The 18,951-nt window shown below is 40.4% G+C and overlaps 1 protein-coding gene across 6 annotated transcripts in view; it reads right to left on the reverse strand.

The window, feature by feature from the left end:
• Positions 1–18,951, reverse strand: part of ccdc178 (coiled-coil domain containing 178) — a 379,630-nt gene that overhangs the window by 201,327 nt on the left and 159,352 nt on the right. The gene's annotated exons all lie outside the window — the stretch shown is intronic.

Genomic DNA, 18,951 nt, shown 5'->3' on the forward strand with positions numbered 1-18,951 from the left:
CTGTCACGGTGGACGCTGCAAGACGTGTCAGATTGTTGGCATAGATACCACTATTAAGCGTGGGAATATCTCCCACCTTGTACATGGCAGGTACTCATGTGACTCAGCCAACGTTGTCTATCTTATACATTGCAGGCAAGGATACCCGGAGGCATGGTACATTGGGGAAACCGAGCAAAGACTACGACAACGGATGAATGGGCACCGCACAACAATCAACAGACAAGAGGGTTCCCTCCCAGTTGGGGAACACTTCAGTGGTCCAGGACATTCAGCCTCGGACCTTCGGGTGACCATCCTCCAAGGTGGACTTCGGGACAGGCAGCAGAGAAAAGTGGCCGAGCAGAGGCTGATAGCTAAGTTCGGTACCCATAGAGAGGGCCTCAACCGGGACCTTGGGTTCATGTCACATTACAGGTGATCACCATTGCACTACACACACAGATATTCCTACACACACACACACACACACTCTCATAAACACACGGACACAGGTACACACAGACGCACACACAGACACCCACACACACCCTTATAGACACACACACTCCCACACATGCACCCCCTCACAGACTTAAGACACTCTGCACTCACTACACACACACACACACACACTTTCTCACACTCACAACCCCCACCCCAGACAGACACACACACAGACAAAGACCCACATGCACACATATATTTTGTGGGGTGAATTTGTACTTGCAGAGTTACATTGCACTTTGCTCAAAAACTACATACATTCATGTAGAACTCTGAGCTCAAAAACTGAATTTATGTAAAACTCTGTAATCTCACTTTTTAGATTAGAATCAATCTAAACATCAGGTCATAGACAGAGAACACAGGGGGCTAACACCTTCAACATATTGTCTAGCTATCACCATTGTTAATAGCTAACCCGAGAATGCAACTTTTAAAAAAAGGTTTTGTGATTTACACATGAAAGAAGTTAAACTACCACTGTATTCTAACAGATGAAAGGCTTAACAGACAATCAATTTTTCAATGTATAATTTCAGTTACATCACACTGCAAATTTTTGCTATAAATTCTGTGTTACAATCGAGCCCTCCACAATCACCTGATGAAGGAGTGTCGCTCCGAAAGCTAATGTGCTTCCAATTAAACCTGTTGGACTATAACCTGGTGTTATGTGATTTTTAACTTTGTACACCCCAGTCCAACACCGGCATCTCCAAATCATAGTTTTTCCAAGTATGCCACGTGCACTAGCTGATATGACATTTAAGATAGCCTTTTTTTTTACTGTCACTTAATTAGTGGCATATTCCTCAGGCAAAACAGTATCAACCGTTTGCACTATTACCAATAGCTTACTCTGCAGTAATTAGGACCAATGTCATACTGGCCACTTTTACTGCTGTGGCACTGCTTGCAAGAGATAAACAAAGATTCTACCTCAAAGTTAGGAATTAAAGGAGCAAACCAAGTTGCTGCTGTCCTCAAGTCTGATCCTGTTGTATCTTCATGGGCCAAAGTGAAGTTCCTGCTCTTCACTTAAGCTTTCTTTGTTCAAATTTCTTCTCCTGCAGTTCTTCAGAAACTCTGCTTAGGTCTTCTCTCCTTGTTCTTTCTTCCTTTTCTCAGCTTTCTCTCCCTCTCTCACACATTCGTTCTTTTTTTTCTTTTCCCACCGCTCCAATTTTGATTTTTCAACCTCTACTTTATCTGTTTCATTATCCTCATACACCAAACGTAAACCAACTGTTTTAAAATTTCAGGGTTTCTGGTTGTCAGAAGAAATTATGATCCTAAGTGCTTCACCAAATTTTTTGAACAGTTTGGGGGAACAGAACATTTAAATCAGCAAATGTATGTTCCCCTAATTCTGCTGGGAATGCCCAAGAATCAAATGCAGACATACCTATACTGTAGCAATGCAATCCTAAGAAAGTCGTTTGCAGTTTTTGTCCCCTTTAAAACTGGTTTCAAAGTGACAATTTACCCAGCTTGATTCTTTTGTTTCATCTGTGGATACAAATCATAGCAAGACCCAGAATTTGTTATGAACAGACTCCGGGTAAGATTCCTTTACTTTGTTATGGCTCCAAATGGGATTCCCCAAACTATTACACTGTTGGGTGAGGAAAGATAAACTGGTTCCACTTTTTTATTTACTCATTAATTTAGAAAGGATTTCAGCTTTATGGATACCTTTCACCTAAATCCAAATGAATTATTTTAAAATGAGCCAATTAAACTGGCATTTCTTGAAGTGACAATATGTTAGTTTACTGATTATACGATGTGTAAAGAATTAATAACACAACATACATAAACACAGATTAGAAATAAGAGGTGAGCCCAAAAAGACAGAAGTTAATAAATTGACACAGGGATCAGTTTCTGAATTGTTTGTAAAGTTAATAGTTGAAGGCTATGGCCACTGCAGTGGAGGTTAGTTGAATTGTCGTTAAATAGTTGGTTTCAGGATTCTTAGTTTTACAGATTAGTTGAGATTCTGTGGTTCTGATTACTTTTGACTGTAATTGAATTCCAGCATTCAGGGTGAGAAAGAGTGCTTTTGTTGTCCTTTTTTTCAGTTGGTTTGCTGCATTTAGAGCCTGAGGAGGTCTCTACCTGAAATGTAGGTCTAGCTAGAGGATATTTCTTCAACTGTCACCATTCACAACATGCCAACACTCAAACTGAGGTTGGTACGTACAAAAACATTCAGTCTCACATACTAGTAGAGTTGCAACTGGCCTTTTAACCCCTCCATTGGTGTCTCTCTCTCTCTCTCCAGTCAGCCACTTAACTTACTTCTGCCATATTTGGCTGAATCAGTCAGCTTTTAAAAATCACATGGGGGAATTACAAGTTAAAAATGTCCACAATACTTTGCAGTTTTGACTGTACTCTGATAGGCTTTTGCCAATAAGAAGTTCTTTTTTATATCTCAAGTGAAGGGCATGTTGATCAAACTGCTCCTAAATAATGGTGAGTAAGCAGTTAGAGTTCCTCATTATCTATGGTCATGCATAGATGAATCACATAGGTGAATCTGTATCGATTGTAAAGGAGGCATTCAGGTTAAATAGCAGTGAGTAGATGAAAATTATTCTGTACGTGAATATCTATTTGGTGGGGTTACAAGTTATCTTGATTGCCTGGTTGTGATGAAGATCTGTTGTTGCCTGAGGGTTAATCACCAACTCAAATCCTTTAACAATAAGCTTTATAAACAACCATTGTATTCAAATGCCATCCCCAAAGGTTGCTGCTGAAAATGACCTGTACATTAACATGTAGATACCTGCTGCTTGCATCAGTGGCTTGCTGATGCCTATTTATTGAAGCATGCCACAGGATTGACTATTATGCCGTTAATTGTTAGCACTTCAATCTCAGTATGTGTGTAACTAATGATACCTGAGAATAGGAGGAAAGCCAGCAGTGCAGTACAAGTACAGATTGGTTGACCATTATTCTACACCCTTGTGGAAGTGGTTTTAATTGCTACTATTTCTGAGCATTACAGTAGTTGCACCTTGATTATAGTCCTGCAAGATTTTCTATTTTGTACTAGAAATACCAGGCTTCACCAATAGGCCTAATTTATTCTTAGTACACTGTGTATTAATAAAAAATGATTTATTTCTTCCAATAATGAAATATGCAGAACAATGGGCAAGTTTGACCAATGTATACTTTTGGAGATTGGATTCTTCTCAACAAATGTACAGTAGAACAGTCAATCAGGACACTTCTAGAATAAAGTACTCATTCAGATTTTAAGCATTTGAATGAATGAACTATTGAGTATTTATACAGCAAACTTTATGGTCCTCTGACTTCAAAATCACTTTCCAGTAGTATAGAACATTTGAAGTATAGTCCTTGTTCTTATGTCAAACAGCAATGTGATAACTAATCAAGTAATTAGTTATTGGGAGTCATGATTTGGAGGGGCTGGTGTTGGACTAGGGTGGACAAAGATTCTGTAACTCCAACTTTAGGAATAATATCAATCTGATCTAACACTGGGACACAGACAGACTTTAATTTCACACCTTCAATGCATTATCTGAGCTGTGAAGACATCTGTTATTAAAAACTATCTTGAATATGTAACTTCAAAAAAGTTTTGGGAATTACATACGAAGGAACCAAAACTAACATGTTCATTCTAAAAGATGAAAGATTTAAGCTAAATTTGTTTAATATTACATTCCATGACACTGCAATCCTGTCGCTATAAAGTCTGTGTCTTATGATTCTGCTCCACAACCACTTGATGAAGAAGCAGCACTTCGAAAGCTAGTGATTCCAAATCAGCCTGTTGGACTATAAACTGGTGTTGTGTGATTTTAAACTTAGTTATTGGAGATCTTGTTTGAGAAACAAACATCAAAACAGTCCAAGAACTCCTATTATCTTCTCTGAATAGTGCTGTGAGATCTTTTATGCACACAGAATCATAGAGTCCCTACAGTGTGGAAGCAGGCCATTTGGCCCATCGAATGCACACCGACCCTCTGAAGAACCAATCCTAGTAAAGTCTACTACTAATATTTAGAAAAATCCCTTAACATAAAAGTGTAATGCAGAATCCCTCAATTACATCACCATAAGAATGAAAATGCCATTCAAATGATGCACTTGATTTCAGACCTGACTCCATCAGGTCAAAGTACTCTATTGTTGGAATAGTTGAGTCAAATCCTAATGCAACAGCATAGCTGAACTAGTATATTACAGAATTGGCTTGAAGTAAAAGAATACTGGTTTGAGCTGCCAGCATAAAAGCAGAACAAAACTTGTTTTACATTAACTCCAGACAAATACTTCTATTAATGTGGAATCTTTCATGACTTTACGATGTCCTAAAGCGATTCACAACTAGCTAAGCATTTATTAAGGAGAAGTAAAATATGGCAAATGCTGCAATTTGGAATAAAGACACAAAAGACTGGAGAAAATCAGTAGGTCTGGCAGCATCTGTGAAGAGAGATGGCAAGTAACAGTTCAAGAATTGTATGACTCTACTTTGGAAATGAATGGAGCCAGAAAATAAAACCCTTTATGCTAATAACAAAGGGAGAAGGGGAGCAAGTGAAACAAATGGTGACAATGGTTACAGAAAAAAATAAAAGGGAATGTTAATGATAATAAAGGAGTAATTTACAAAAGATGATGTTTCTGGTAGCTGTGAACAGTAAAAAAATTGGTCAGGCCTGTTCAGAGCAAATCTATGCAAACAAGACTCTAGGGTTGGGGAAGTGGCAATCAAAATGGAGGACAAAGGACATGCTCTTGAGGCTGTAAAGTGCCTAAGCAGGAAATGAGGTTCTTTTTGGCTTCACATGAACAGTGTAGTGGGCTTTTGAAAGAAGTATTAGCATTACAGCAAGATGATGCATTATACTGGAAAGTATCTGCAAGGTGAGGTCATTGTTATACAGAGGGGAAGTATGCCGTAATGGGATCACCCAGTCTGCATCTGGTCTCAACAATGTATGGGAGACAGCATTTTGAGCAGCAAATACAGTAGACTAATTTGACAGTAGTATAGGTAAATTACTGCTTTATCAGGAGGATTTATCTGAAGCCTTGGACACTAAGAAAGAAAGAAGTAGAAGGGCAAGTCATAGAGTTACAGAGATGTACAGTGCAGAAACAAACCAGTTAGCCCAACTCATCCATGCCGACCAGATATCCTAACTAATCTAGTCCCATTTGCCAGCACTTGCCCTATATCCCTCTAAGCCCTTCCTATTCATATACCTAGCCACATGCCTTTTAAATATTGTAATTGTACCAGCCTCTACTACTTCCTCTGGCAGCTCATTCCATACACGTACCACTCTCTGCATGAAAAAGTTGCCCCTTAGGTCCCTTTTAATTCTTTCCCCTCTCACCCTAAACCTAGGTCTTCTAATTCTGGACTCCCCCACCCCAGGGAAAAGACCTTGTGTATTTATCCTATTCATGCCTTTCAAGATTTTGTAAACCTCTATAAGGTCACCCCTCAGCCTCCGACGCTCCAGGGAAAAACAGCCCCAGCCTATTCAGCCTCTCACTGTTGCTCAAATCCTCCAACCCTGGCAACATCCTTGTAAATCTTTTCTGAACCCTTTCAAGTTTCACAATATCCTTCCGATACGAAGGAGACCAGAATTGTACTCAATATTCCAAAACTGGCCTAACCAATGTTCTGTGCAGCCGCAACATGACCTCCCAACTCCTATACTCAATGCAAGTGTTATATCCTTCACTACTGCATGGAAGGGTGACATGAGGAAGGGTGAGGAGGTGTTAGTAATGACAAGAGGAGAAGGCAACGGTATAATGATATTGTCTATGGACCCAGGCAATGCTTTGGGGACCTGAATTCGAGACTCATCACAGCAGATGGGGTCATTTGAATTCAAGAATCTTGAATTAGGAGTTGAATGATTGAAACTTGCCATGAAAACCCATCTGGCTCACTAATGTCCTTTCGCAAATGAAAAACTGCCATCCTTACCTAATCTGGCCTAAATGTGACTTTAGACTGACAGAGTCTGTATGTGAGGCTATATAAGGCTCTGGTCAGACTGCATTTGGTATACTGTGAGCAGTTTTGGACTCTGTATCTAAGGGAGGATGTGCTGGCATTGGAGGGAGTCCAGGGGAGGTTTACAAAAATTACTCTAAGGATGACGGGCTTATGGAGCAGCATTTGAGAACACTGTGTCTGTACCCAAAGAAGTTTAGAAGAATGAAAGAGAGTCTCATTTAAACTTACAGAATACTGAGAGGCCTGGATGAAGTGGATGTTTCCACTAGTATGAGAGGCTAGTATCTGAGGGCACAGACTTAAAGTTAAAGGACGAGGAGGAATTTCTTTAGGCAGGGGTAGTTATTCTGTGCAACTCATTGCCTCAGAGAGCTGAGGAGGCCAAATCATTGAGTGTATTTAAAATAGAGATACATAGGTTCTTGATTTGTAAGGGGATCATGGGTTATGGGGACCTAGCAGAAGAACAGGTTGGGAAAACTATCAGCCAAGATTGAATGGCAGAGCAGACTCAAAGGGCTGAATGGACTCATTCTTCTCCTTGGAGCAGCATGGTGATTCAGTGGTTAGCACTGCTGTCTCACAGCACCAGGGTCCCAGGTTCGATTTCAGCCTGGGGTGACTGTCTGTGTGGAGTTTGCACATTCTCCCTGTGTCTGCATGGGTTTCCTCTGGGTGCTCCAGTTTCCTCTCACAGTCTAAAAGATGTGGCGTGTGTCTGTCTGGGATGGGGAACACTTCAGCGGTCCAGGACATTCAGCCTCGGACCTTCGGGTGACCATCCTCCAAGGTGGACTTCGGGACAGGCAGCAGAGAAAAGTGGCCGAGCAGAGGCTGATAGTTAAGTTCGGTACCCATAGGGAGGGCCTCAACCGGGACCTTGGGTTCATGTCACATTACAGGTGACCACATTGCACTATACACACACACACACACACAGATATTCCTACACACACACACACTCTCACATACACACGGACACAGGTACACACAGACGCGCACATAGACACCCACACACACCCTTATAGACACACACACTCCCACACATGCACCCCCTCACAGACTTAAGACACTCTGCACTCACTACACACACACACACACACACACACACACACACACACACACACACACACACACACACACACACACACTTTCTCACACTCACAACCCCCACCCCAGACAGACACACACACAGACAGACAAAGACCCACATGCACACATATATTTTGTGGGGTGAATTTGTACTTGCAGAGTTACATTGCACTTTGCTCAAAAACTACATACATTCACATAGAACTCTGAGCTCAAAACCTGCATGAATTTATGTAAAAGTCTGTTATCTCACTTTTTAGATTAGAATCAATCTAAACATCAGGTCATAGACAGAGAACACAGGGGGCTAACACCTTCAACATATTGTCTAGCTATCACCATTGTTAATAGCTAACCCGAGAATGCAACTTTTAAAAAAAAGGGTTTTGTGATTTACACATGAAAGAAGTGAAACTATCACTGTATTCTAACAGATGAAAGGCTTAACAATCAATTTTTCAATGTATGATTTCAGTTACATCACACTGCAAATTTTTGCTATAAATTCTGTGTTACAATCGAGCACTCCACAATCACCTGATGAAGGAGCATCGCTCAGAAAGCTAATGTGCTTCCAATTAAACCTGTTGGACTATAACCTGGTGTTGTGTGATTTTTAACTTTGAACACTGAGATGGTAAGGGTGGTCTTGTTTCCAGATAAAAAGCTTTCATTTTCTTACCAGCTTTCCTTAGCAACAGATGCTAATGTGGAACTTAGGTGTCTGAAAACAGATCAGGGTTGCTGCTTGGTTTCACTGCATTTGCTGAAACCAGCATTGAAGCACTGGTTCAGTAAAAGGCTTTGTAATAAGAACTAATGTTGAAGATGAAAAGTTTTCAACTGCTAGTCAGGCAGCAGTAATAGTTGATGATTATGAGCTGAGCCACAAAACTAAACGTTTTCTCTTATCACCCCCATAAATTTGAGAAGGATAGAAAGTTGAAAGACTTAAAGTTAGAGTAAAGTCGGCACAGCTAGGAATGCCCCAAGATCATTACCACAGATCAGAAAGGAAGGTGCTGAGGTAAAAGGCAAAAGTCGAAGTGTTTCCATTGTAATGGAGTGGAACAGCATTGTTCTGAATGCTGGAAGTTGCAAGGGGGTCCATGGAATTTATTAGGTACATAAGAATGATTTCAAAAGGTACTCCTAAGAAAAATACTTCAGATCAAATTGTAGCCTTAGCAGCAACCAAGACGTAAACACTGGATGCAGTAGAGGTGAATAAGATAGATAAGAGTTACAAAGTTTCTTTGTCAAAAAGAAAAATAACTCCCTTTTCTTCAAATGCTGAAGAACTAACCATAGATTGGGACAAAGGATTAAGTTTCTAACTACTTGCTGATATATACCCCAAATGAATATACTGGGTTTACATAGAACATTACAGCGTAGTACAGGCCCTTCGGCCCTCGATGTTGCGCTGACCTGTGAAACCAATCTGAAGGCAATCTAATCTACATTATTCCACTTTCATCCATTTGTCTATCCAATGACCATTTAAATGCCCTTAAATTTGACACCTACTGTTGCAGGCAGACTGTTGGACACACCTACTACTCTCTGAGTAAAGAAACTACCTCTGACATCTGTCCTTAATCTATCACACCTCAATTTAAAGCTATTTCCCTTGTGCTAGCCATTCGAGGAAAAAGGCTCTCACTGTCCACCCTATCGAACCCTCCGATTCTTACCTCTCAACCTTCTTCCCACTAATAAAAACAGCTTTAAGTCCCTCAGCCTTTCCTCAAAAGACCTTCCCTCCATACCAGGCAATATCCTGGTAAATCTCCTCTGAACCCTTTCTAAAGCTTCCACATCCTTCCTATAACGCGGTGACCAGAATACTCCAAGTACAGCCACACCAAGGTTTTGTACAGCTGCAGCGTGTTCTCATGGCTCTGAAACTCACTCCCTTTATTAGCAAAAGCTAACACACCGTATTCCTTCCTAACAACCCTATCAACCCGAGTGGCAACTTTCAGGGACCTATGTACGTGGATACGGAGATCTCTCTATTCATCTACATTACCAAGAATCTTACCATTAATCCAATACTCTGCATTTCTGTTACTCCTTCCTTAATCATGTCCCCCTCCAGTCTAAGGAAAAAAGAATCCCAGTCTGTCCAAAGTCTCTTCATAATTGAAAATCTCCAGCCAAAGCAACATCCTGGTAAATCTTCTCTGCATCCTCTCCAGCGCTATCACATCCCTCCTCTAATGTGGATTCCAGACATGCACGCAGTACTGTAGCCCTGGCCTAATCAGCATTTTCGACAGATCTAGCATAACCTTCCTGATCTTAAACTCTTTGCTTCTCTATGTCTCTGAATGTACATTTTTGATGCATTTTCAATCTTGTTAGGAAATTATCATCAGGCCTTAGAATTAATCTTGGTAGATGCAATGATTTGACTTTTAGTGCAGACATATGAATTTCATCTGGATCTTTTGCTGTCCCCTTCACGTAGCTTTCAGTTGTTAAACAAATTTAACTAGCTCTTCTGCCACAAAAAGGATGTAGCAGCTGACCCTTTCCACTTCATCATGGTTCAGTTACACTAAAGCTACTGAAAATCTGTCCACACTTCTGTTTAAACTTCTCACGTATCTCTATGAAGTCATCAGTCTCCCAATTCAACATGTACAGGAGCTGTGCATTCATTGCTACAGTGGCCATTTCATTTTTGCAGTTTGCTGAATTTGTTTTCTTTCTCTGGCATTAACTGGAGTTAAATGTTCAATCTAATTCAGCTAAAGATCCTTAGACAGCACCTTCCAAACCCATGACCACTTCCATCTAGAAGGGGAAGGACAGCAGATTAATGGAAACACCACCATCTGGAAGCTTCTCTCCAAGCCACTCACTATCCTGACTTGGAGATATATTTTCTTTCACTGTAGCTGGGTCAAACTCCTGGAATTTCTTCCTATTGGGCATTGCAGGTCAACCTAGAGCATGTGGAGCGCAGTGGTTCAAAAAGGCAGCTCATTACCACCTTCTCAAGGGCCATTAAGAATGGGCAATAAATGCTGACCAGTCAGCAATGCTCATTTCCCATGAGTAAATTTTTAAAAAACCATTACATCTGCAGAAAATATTGGGTATTTTACTCAACCACACCCATTGCCACCATGTTATGCCTTCTCACATGAAAAGAAATAATCACACTTTCGGTTCAAAATGCTGGAGCCTATATATTTTAACTTAATGTGTGGCTGGTAGTTTGATACGTTCTCATTTGGTACATGACTACAGTGCAGCAGTGAAACATGGCACCCAGGATGCAAATTAAATTTACCAATCAGTCTTGTTTCTTTACAAGAAATGTAACAATATAACAGAGTTCGTACAGACTTTGGCCTTAGTCCATTCAAATTAATCTGTGGCCATGAAATAATAGGTCCATTAAAATTAATTATGGACAAGTTTTTAAGACATAAGATGAACCCTCAAGGTAGGATGAAAGGTCCATGTTTCTAGAGAGACTCAAAAGAGAATGGAAAGTTGCACAGGAGTATTTAATAGCTACACAATCAAAAACAAATGAATGGGCAAACTATCACGTGTGTTTAAGGTAGATAGGTTGATAGATATCTGATTATCAGTGGTGTACAGGATTATGAGGATGGGGTGAGTAAAAGCATCAATGTATCCATCAGTCATGTCCTTATTGAATAGTGGGACAGGCCTGATTTCACACTGTAGGGATTCTATGATTCGACAAACTATTGTGTCAGGAGATAGTACATGCAACATAGATATTCTATATTTGATTGGCTGTAGTAGTTACAATTGGGGGTTACCATTGTTCAGAGCCTGAACTGGACCAGCCATTTTTTTTGTTCACTTGTGGTACATGGTAGGCCAGCAATTTTTGCCCATCACTAGCTCCCCTTGAGTAGATGGTGGTGAACTGTATTCTTAAACCACTGCAGTCCATTTGCTGTAGATAGACCCAAAATGTGCCCAGGAAGAGAATTCCAGGATTTTAACCCAGCAACAGTGAAGGAGTGGCTATATATTTCCAAATAAGACCTTAAAATATAGGAGAAGAATTAGGCCATTCAGCCCATCAAGTCAGCTCCACTATATGATCAATACTGATATGCTTCTGAACCCCATTTTCCTGCTTCAACCACTGTCCACTGACCAATCTATTCATCAAGAACCATCTTTCTGTTTCAAACACACTCAATGACTTTGCACCTACAGCCTTCTGTGTCCACAGATTCACCTTCTCTTGCTGATGAAATTTCTCTTCATCTCAGTTCTAAAGGGTTGTCCTTTTAGTCTGAGGCTATGCCCTCAGGTCCTAATCTCTGCTACTAAAGGAAACATCTTCTCCATGTTCACTCTATCCAGGCCTCTCAATATTCTGTAAGTTTCAATTAGATCCCTTCTTATCAATCTAAACTCCATCAAGTACAGACCGAGACCTCAACCACTCTTCACTTGGATGGCAAGTGACTTGGAGGAGAAACTGCAGGTGATGGTGTTCACACTAACCTACTGTCTTGTCCTTTGAAATGGAAGTGGTCATGGGTTTGGAAGGCGCTCTAAGGATCTTTCTACAATGCATCTTGTAGATCATACACATTGCTGCTAATGAGCATTGGCGGTGGAGGAGAGAGTCGATGCTTGTGGATGTGGTGTCAATTAAGTGGGCTGCTTTGTCCAGATGATGTCAAGCTTATTGAGTGTTGGTAGAGTTGCACTCATTGAGGCAAGTGGAAAGAATTCCATCACACTTCTGACTTGTGCCTTGAACAAGCTTTGGTGAGTCAGGTGAGCTGTTCCCTGCAGTATTCTTCTTCGCTGACCTGCTGTTGTAGCCCTGTACATGTGTGGCTAGTTCAGCTGAGGCTTTGCTCAATGGTAATTATCAGAATGTTGATAGTGGGGGATTCAGTGATAGTTTTATTACTAAATGTCAACTGACAGTCATTAGATCACCTGTTATTGGAGATGGTCATTGCCTGGCATTTGTGTAGCACAAATACTACTTGCCACTTGTCAGCCCAAGACTGGATATTGTCCAGTTCTTGCTGCATTTGAATATGGACTGCTTCAGTAAATGAGGAATCGCAAATGGTGCTGAACATTTTGCAATCATCAGCAAACATCCCCACTTCTGACCTTATGAAGGAGGGAAGGTCATTGATGAAGCAGCTGAAGATGGTTATGCCGAGGACACTAGCTCGAGGAACTCCTACAAAGCTGTCCTGGAGCTGAGATGACTGACCTCTGACAACCACAACCAACTTCCTATGTGTAAGCTATGACTCCAACCAGTGGAAAGTCTACTCCCTGATTCCCATTTATTCCAGTTTTGTAGGGCTCCTTGATACTACATTTAGTCAAATGCAGCCTTGATGTCAATGTCTGTCACTTTCACCTCCCCTCTGGAATTCAGCTCTTGTGTCGGTGTTTGAACCAAGGCTTTAATGAGGCTAGGAGCTGAGTGGTCCTGGTAGATCTTGAACTGGGCATCAGCGAGCAGGTTATTGCCAAGCAGGTGTTGCTTAATAGCACTTAGCGACACCTTACATACTTTATTGACAATTGACAGAAAATTCATGGGATGGTATTGACTGGATTGGATTTTTTCTGCGTTTTATATACAGGACATATCTGGACAATCTTCCGCACTGTTGGGTGGATGCCAGTGTTGTAGCTGTACTGGGACAGCTTGGCTAGGGGTGCAGCCAGCTTTAGAGCACATCTTCAGGACTATTGCTGGCATGTTGTCAGGGCCCATAACCTTTGCACATCCTGTGCCTTCAACCTTTTCTTAATATCATGTGGAGTGAATCAAATTGGCTGAAGACTGGCATCTGTTCAAATGGAAAAGGCCAAAATGGATGATCTACCCAGCACTTCTGGCTGAAGGTTGTTGCAAATACAACAATTATCTTTTCCACTTATGTCCTAGGCTCTTCCATCATGGAGGACAGGGATATATGTGGAGCCTTCTCCTCCAGTGAATTGTTTTGTGTTCACCACTATTCACAATTGGGTGTAGCAGGACTGCAGAGCTTAGATCTGGTCCATTGGCTGTGTGATCACTTAGCTTTGTCTATCATTTGCTGCTTATGTTATTTGGCACTCAAGCAGTCCTGTTTGGTAGCTTCACAAATTGACACCTCACTTTTTGGCATGCCTGTTGTTGCTCCTGGTATGCCCTTTTTACTGAACCAGCATTGATCTCCTGGCTTGATGGTAATAGCTGTTTGGTGGATATGCCAGGCCATGAGGCTGCAGATTATATTGGAGTATGATTCTGCTGCTGATGATGATCCACAGTGCCTCATGGATGGCCAGTTTTGAGCTTCTAGATCTGTTTGAAGTCTGTCCCATTTAGCACATAACATGATGGAGGGAATTCTGATTGTGAAGGCAAGACCTCATCTCCATAAGGACTGTGCAGTGGTCCCTTTTATCGATAGTATCAATAACAGATACACATGCAGCAGGCAATTTGGTAAGGATGAGATTACATATCTTTCCTTCTTGTTGGTTTCCTCACCACCTGCTGCAGACCCAGTCTAGCAGCAATGTCCTTTAGGACTGAACCAGATCAATCAGTAATGCTGGTACCAAGCCATTCTTGGTGGTGGACATTAAGATTCCCCAACCTGCATATATTTTGCATCCTTGCCACCCTCGGTATTTCCTCCAAGTATTGTTCAATGTAAGGAGTACTGATGTATCAGCCAAGGAAGGATAGTACATGGTAATCAAAAGGAAGTTACCTTCCCTATGTTTAAATTAATGCCATGAGATTTAATGAGGTTCAGAGTCAATGTTAAGGACTCCAAAGCAACTCATACCTGCCTGTATACTGCTGTGTCGCCACTTCTTCTGGGTCTGTCCGACTTATGGGACAGGACTGTGGCCAAGTGACCTGTGACCTCCAGGATCATTTCAGAAATACTGATTTTTTTTTCAACAGCATGCATACAAACTCATAATGTGGAAGCCAAGTTTAAACCTAGCTAGACTCTGCAATTTGCAAACTGCAGAGCTGGAACACATAGTACTCATGCAGCCAGGTCTGGGACAATCAACTTCCGTCGAAACCACTCAGACCTGGAACAGCCTGCCCAGGTGCTAACAACCACATTGTGTTATCTCTAAAGAATCTACTTTATTAGAAGAATGCTACACAAACTTGGTGACACCCAACTCAAAAGGAGGCCAGAAGCATAGTGTAACAAGATGGCACTTGACAGTTGAAGGTTCAAAACCATGATCTGCGATCTCCAAACATGGAAAGTAGTCACCTCACTGAATGTTCCTGCACCCGTCCAATGCTAGCATTGGAGACAGGCAGCAGAATCTTCAAGAAAGCCACAAAGAGGGGAATAAAAGGGGCAATCTGGAACCCTGCACTTTCTTCAATGGAGTCTCCAGAAAGACTATTTCAATGAGACGACCCGAAGGCCAGTACCTGGCCTAGACGAGAGAGGAAGCTCATATTGATGACTGCAGATCCTGAAACATCAGTCAACCCTTAAAGATGGAGAACCAGCTAATCCTACACTTATTGAGTGGGTATTACCAGTCCTTTCAGAAAAATATAGCAGTACAGATCTGTGGATAGGGTGTAGTGAATCCTCTGATTTTTGTGTCAGAAGTAGATACTTAGTGTAGATTGAGACTGTTTACTCAGAGATTTAGGACTGTTTATTGAATAGATTGTGTAAAGATTGATAGAGTTTGATAGAGTTTAATTAAAGTACAATAGTAGAGGCTCATAAATATCATTTTTCCTTGATAAAGTGTTTAGCCTTCCCTGACTCTTGTCCTCTGCCTATCTCTCTGTGTAACATACCTGAGTTATAAAGGGTTACTGCAAGCTGGTCAAGGTTAGTCAGGGTACATTTACCCAGCTTTCACTTTACAACAGGACATATCCAGAGACGGTGATGGGGTGCCTGGGACATTGCGTATAACTTAAGATTCTATGACAAAGGCAATGCCCAGCTCTTGCTTGACTAGTCTGAGACGGATCTCCATATTTTGGCACTAGCTCCCAGATGTTAGTAATGTTTGCAGAGTCAACAGGGCTGGTTTTGCCATTTCTGGTGTCTAGATCAATGCCAGGTGGGCTGTCTGATTTCATTACTTTGACACTTTGTAGCGATTGATACAACTGAGTGGTTTGCTTGGCCATTTCAGAGGGTAGTTGAGAGTCAATCACATTACTGTATGTTTGGAGCAGGCCAGACCAGAGGAAGAACATTGGTGAGCCAGATGGGCTTTTCTAACAATTGTTTCATCAGTCTTCAATAAATTCTTAATTGTTGATATCATATTGAATTCTCATTCCATCATCTGCCATGGTTGGATTCAAATCTTATTCTCCAAAACATTAGCTGAGTTTATTTAAATACTGACTGTACAAGAGAGGACCACGAAGAATCCTGCAGTGACTAACCAATCTCCTGACTGCCAAAGCCTGTGCACAGTCTATAAGATACAAGTCAGGATTGTGATGGAACATTCCCCACTTGCCTGGAAGAGTGTAGCTCCAACAACACTCAAGAAGCCTGACACTATCCCGGACATATCAGCCCATTTGTTTAGCAGCACATGCACATATATCCACTCCCTCCACAGTGCTCAGTAACAGCAGGATGTCCCACTAACATGACATATTGCTGCAATTTCCTAAGTCTCTATAAAAATGTAAAAAATAGGAGGAATAGGCAATCTGATCCTGCTCTTCCATTCATTATGATCATGGCCAATCATTGAACTTAATATGCCTGTTCCAACATTTCCCCAAATCCTTTGATCTCTTTAATCCCAAGTGCTATATCCATGTCCTTCTTGAAACACAATGTTTTGGCCTCAATCACTTTGTGTTAGTGAATTCTACAGGCTCACCACTCTCTGGATAAAGAAATCTCTCCTCATCTCAGTCATAAATGGGTTACCGTGTACCCTTAAATTCTGGCTCCTGGTTCTGGTCTCCAACACTTTTTGTAACATTCTTCCTGTAACCACCTTGTCTAGTCCTGTTAGAATTTTATAGCCTTCTATGACATACCCTCCTAATTTTTCTGAACTCCAGCAAATATCCTAACCAATTCAACTTTCCTTAATATGTCAGTTCTAAAAATCGGTCTGATAAATCTTTGCTAAGAACTCCATAGCAAGGATGCCCTTCAGATAAAGAGACCAAAATCCAGGTGTGATCTCACAAAGGCCCTGTATATTTGTAGAAAGGCATCCTATGAAGGCCACTATGCCACTTCTTTAATGTCTGAGGCACCTACATGCTTACCTTCAGTGACTGGTGTAAAAGGATAGCCAAATCTCGATACACATTCCCCCTTTCAATTTATAACTATTCAGCTAATAATCTACCTCACATTATTGTTCCTAAAGTGTATAACCTCACATTTATCCCCACTACCAACATCAGGCTGACTGGTCTATAGTTCCCAGTTTTCTCTCTATCTCCCTTTGTAAACATGTTACATTTATTCACATTATATCACTTGTGCCATGCATTTGCCCATTCACTCACATCACATTAAACATGTCTGTATCTTCCTCACAACTCATACTTCCACCCAGCTTTGTATCATCTGCAAATTTGTCAATTTTACATGTAGTTTCTTCATCTCAATCATTAATGTATACTGTAAATGGCTGGGATCCTACCACTGATCCCTGTGGTACTCCATTAGTCACTGCCTGCCATTCCTAAAAAATCTGTTTATTCCTACTGTTTCTTGTCTGTCAACCAGCTTACTATCCAACTCAATACACTACATTCCAATCCCATGTGTTTTAATTTTTTTGCATGCCCATCTCTTAAGTGGAACTTTGTCAAAGACTCTTGGAAAGTCCAAATAAACACATTCCCTTGCTTCCTCTCATCAACTCCATGGGTTACATCTTTAAAGAATTCCAGTGGATTTGTTAAACATTATTTTCCTTTATGCATCCATGCTGACTGCCAGAATCCTGCCACTATTTACCAAGTGCTCAACTATTAAATCTGTTATAATGGACTCTAGCATTTTTCCACTACCAACATCAGGCTGACTGGTCTATAGTTTCCAGTTTTTCTCTCTGTTTCACTTTTTAAATAGACAGATTACTTAGTTACCCTCCCAACTGTCTGAACTATTCCAGAATCTGTAGAATACTGGAAGGTACAATGCATACATTATTTCTAAGTCCACTTTCTTATGTACTGTGGGATGTAGATTAGAGAGAAAATAATAAGCACTGTGCAAAAGAATTTTTAAACTATGTCAGAATCCCCTACAACCTTAACTGATATTAGAGATAGGATTATGGGTTCACACATAGGAAGAAGATTTTCACTAAAAGATAGATACATTTTTTAAAATTTTCTTGTCGGCTATTTGGACTGCATTTCACTAGTTAAAAATCTAATAATGAATTAAATTGGTGGTAACAAACATTTGCAGTGAACCAAAAATTAATGCAACAAGTATTTGCATCCTCAGATTTTTAAATCTGATTTATATATTGATTAGATTTTTCTAAAATTAACATTTGACAATGTAGCAATGACAATTTCCATTTCAGTTTCGCTTTATAATTTCTCAAGTGTTTGAAGTTAAAACCATATCATACTACTTTCACTGAACATTAGCACTGAAAAAAAATTATTACTATCTTAAAAATCCATTCCGTATTTAGAAGATTTTTTATTTTATCCATTAACACAACTGCATCTATATTATGCAGTACCAGGATTCCTGTGGTATTTGTTAAATTTGTTATATATCCTTTTACATCAAAACTGAGTAACATACTTTGTAAGTACAGGACTCTGGTGTTAGCATGCTTTAACTATAGAATTGCTCAGTCTCAAATCTTTTGCACTTCAATAACCCACTTAAAGTTGTTGCACAGAGATATCTGGTGGATTGAGCTTCACTGCCTCTTCATCTTTTGAACTAATGTATTCTTGATCACCGTTTAATGAAACTATATACCACATGGAGTTTCCACATTAGATAAGCAATGTGAGTCTCTCATCAAGCAAGTAGCTGTGGCTGTTAGTAATCTTTCAGATTCAGAGTTTGAGACTAGCAGGCTTCCTGATTTAAATAAACCCTTTTTAACTATAAAAAATTGACATGACATGATTGCTAAAAAAAAACATTTTAAATTTTTATGTTACTAAGTATTGTAGTTGCTGTGAAAAAGCAAAACATGCATTGAAAATATAAAACATTAACTGGTCACTGAGGGGATCCAATTTACAGCCTGTGGAGACAACTCACATGGCTCACTGACACTGGCATTATCAGGTTTGTGGAGGGCAC

Source organism: Chiloscyllium punctatum, chromosome 5, assembly GCF_047496795.1.
Source record: "Chiloscyllium punctatum isolate Juve2018m chromosome 5, sChiPun1.3, whole genome shotgun sequence".
Classification (NCBI taxonomy): domain Eukaryota; kingdom Metazoa; phylum Chordata; class Chondrichthyes; order Orectolobiformes; family Hemiscylliidae; genus Chiloscyllium; species Chiloscyllium punctatum.